Consider the following 3646-nt stretch of genomic DNA (forward strand, 5'->3'; position numbering starts at 1 on the left):
CAGCTGAGCCAGGCACGCCAGGAGGTTAGAGAGGCAGAGGAGCAGAGACATGAGTTCTACTATCGTCGCCAGGCCTCTCAGTGGACGCAGCTTGGTGATAGAGTGACTAGGGAGTTTTTTGAGATTACTGGACCCCGCCATGCTCGAGCAGGAGTTCGCCAGCTTAGGAGGCACGACGGATCGGTAGCCACCACTGAGCCCGGGGAGATCAGAGCCATTGCCACTGAGCCCGGGGAGATCAGAGCCATTGCCATTGAGTTCTATAGAGACCTGCTTTCAGCGGAGCGCCAGTCACTCACTGAGGCTTCGGATGCTTGCAGATAGACTATGTGGGCCCATGTGTAGAGGAGGGTCACAGATCGTATGCGCATAGTTCTGGGTGAGCCTCTTTCAGAGGTTGAGCTTGCTAAGGCCTTGAGGGTCCTTCCGCGCCATAGTTGCCCTGGGGAGGACGGATTGACGCCTGCCTTTTTTATGCGCTATTGGGACCTTTTGGGGCCAGGCCTCCGCAGGGGCTTTCAGTATGTTTTGGACACTAGGGTGATGCCACAGAGCTTTTCAGAGGGCTTGATCTTTCTTATCCCCAAGGGGGAGGGAGTATCAGATGATATTCGGCATTGGAGACCTATTACGATCCTCAATATTGTCTACAAGGTCTTAGCAAAGGCCTTGAGTTTGAGGATCTAGCCCATCCTGGGGGAGTTGATTCATGCTACCCAGATTGGATTCGTCAAGGAGCGCAGTATCCTTGACAACATTTTCACCTTCTGGGAGGTGACGGCCCGAGCTAGATTTCTCGGTGAGGACATGGTCGTGATGCTTCTCGATTTTGAGAAGGCATACGATAGAGTCGATTGGGGTTTCTTAGAGGGCACTATGCTTCGCTTGGGCTTTGAGCCAGTTTGGATTCGAGGAGTGGCGGCTCTATATTCCACAGCTCGTAGCTAGGTGTTGATGGTGGCAGGAGGACGGCGGCCGAGCTTTGATTTGACCAGATCAGTCCGTCAGGGGTGTCCTCTCACCCCGTTTCTTTTTCTCTTCTTTGCTGAGGCTATGAGCATGTATCTAACGACAGAGGAGGTTGGTTTGAGAGGACTCCAGCTCCCAGTCCGGGGGGAGGACTTGCTCGATGTTGAGTTTGCTGATGACACGGGTTTGTTTTTGCATGGCTAGGAGGCCAATCTTCAGCAGAGAGCAGTCGCTTCAGGTTTTTAGTGCAGCTTCGAGAGCATTGATCAATTGGTGCAAGACAGTGGCCTTTTGGATCAGTAGCGCTCCCACTCCGGCGGCATGGAGCCCAGACCCGGGTTTTAGATGGATTCCTCCAGGCACAGCAGTGCGGTATTTGGGATGCCAGATTGGACTAGATTTGTCACCTGAGCAGCCGATTGCCCCGCTTCTTCTGAGCATTCGGAAGAAGCTTTTGTATTGGAGTACAGCTCGGCTATCCTTGGCTGGGAGGGTGGTGGTGGCAAATTAGGTGGCTTTTAGTGACCATGTGGTACATCACGTCTTGCTGGATCTTCTCGAGCTCTTGCATCAACCAGGTACAGAGGCTGATCAGGAACTTTCTTTGGTCTGGGCGGGATGGTCAGCCAGGCCGAGATAAGGTTGCTTGGACAGTTATTACACTTCCGCTGGCCCAGGGGGGCTTGGGCATTATAGATCCAGTTGATCAGAGTAGAGCCTTATTGGGGAAGCTTATTGTTCGGGGGTTGCTTCTAGGCGCTGAGCCTTGGAAAGAGCTTCTTTTTCAGCGGGCGGCTGCAGGCTAGGGCTCCCCTAGCAGGGGGCACTTGGGCACCAGAGATACGATGGACCTTCCTAGAGATGAGGAGGACAGGCCTCAGTAGAGGATGGGAGGACAGATTTGCCTTGAGCATCCTGCGAGCTTGGGAGTTGCTGAGACCGGGACTCTCTGAGAGACCTCCTTTTTGTGATGAGGAGCGGGCCAGACAGTCGCTCATCTAGAGCCCAGTGGTTCGCACAGAGTAGGGTCATATGCTGGGTTCTCGGGCTCGTCTAGCCTCGGGACCATTGGTGGCAGGCCCAGCACATAGTTTTGGAGATTGGCAGGCCTTCTGCAGTCTCCCAGAGGAGATCCAGGTGGAGAGGCTGAGTCACCTCAGAGGGGGGCTGATTATGAGGGATGACATTCAGGAGGCACTCACAGAGGAGTGGTTCACGCCTCTCGAGCCAGTGGCCCCATGGTGGATGGGAGCCTTTACACAGTTGGAGATCTTGATTGCTGTCAAACCTTGCACTGAGGATGGTAGATGCCTCTACTATGAGATCCAAGATGAGGGCAGACTTTAGAGAGTGGAGGCAGAGTCGCCTTTGGTTGCAGAGTGCATCTTTCAGAGGATACGGGTAGTGGCCGTCGCTTCCCGAAAGTGGCATATTGATCCAGACCCTGCAAATGTGGACTCTGAGTGGCGCATATGGGCATATGCAGCGCGCCCCTTGGCCCGGCTCCACCAGTGGGACCCTGGCGAGTACAAGTGGCATGATCCTTATGCCTGGCAATATATTCACTTATAAAAATCCAGATGGAATCTCCATTAAAGATCAGGCATCAACCAATAGATCCATATAAAAGAGTCATGGACTCATCCGTTGAGGACCAGCAAGGTCAATCAACCAAATCCATGCCCAAATTCAGAAAACAACTCTTAATCCTTGTTCCAATATCTTCCTCGACGCACGTGTGGGTATCTTTGGCAACCCAAAGCCCGAGCACCATATGGTCAGCACCCTCTAGGATCCTTCGCAAGTCACCTAGCGCTTCACTCATAGGCCGCTTCCTTGGTCCCTCATCCACCGTACTGGAAGCTCACCATTTAAATCGAACCGAGGCTAGTCAAGACCTCGGCCGACCTTGCTACGCGAGACATCCTCCGTTAAGGCTCCGTCAGCTGTTACAACTTTATCACTTCGGTCTCCACCACGACCTCATTCACAAGATGGTCAAAATGCTTCTCCAGCATTATTGACATAAAACAATCATTTAAAAACAGGTCATAAAATACAATTTCTATAACAAACTCTCGTCTTTCCACATTGTTCCACATCAATCCACATTACTTAATCCATATCCAATTCATATGTATTCCCATTCTCATCCAATCACATCATTTTCCATCTCATCCACTCACTTCTACCCATATCCACATCTCATCACATAACATCATTCTACCCCGATCCACATCACATCCATTTCACCTCACATCGCATTCATTCACATCTATCCTAATTCACATCACATCTCATTCATTCACATCTATCCCGTTTCACATCACATCACACATCACATTCATTCACATCACACATCATCCATTCACATCTATCCCAATTTACATCACATCCATTTCATATCACATCTATTCATTCACATCCCGATTCACATCTCATCCATTCACATCCCATATCATTCATTCACATCCCGATTCACATGACATCGCATCTTATTCATTCGCATCCCGATTCACATCACATTATATCTCATCCATTCACATCCCATATCATTCATTCACGTCCGTCACACATTCATTTACATCACATCCATTTACATCCATCACATCACATTCATTCATATCCATCTTATTCATTCTCATTACCATCCCATCATATACATTCTATCCACATT

At 50.1% G+C, this 3646-nt stretch overlaps 1 pseudogene; it reads left to right on the forward strand.

Moving 5' to 3' along the window:
- Positions 1 to 2001: 2001 nt before the first annotated feature.
- LOC147610089 (uncharacterized) lies at positions 2002 to 2541 on the forward strand (annotated as a pseudogene).
- Positions 2542 to 3646: the final 1105 nt, after the last annotated feature.

The sequence above is a fragment of the Cibotium barometz genome, chromosome 50 (assembly GCF_041138505.1).
Source record: "Cibotium barometz isolate CiBa-2024 chromosome 50, ASM4113850v1, whole genome shotgun sequence".
Lineage (NCBI taxonomy): Eukaryota > Viridiplantae > Streptophyta > Polypodiopsida > Cyatheales > Cibotiaceae > Cibotium > Cibotium barometz.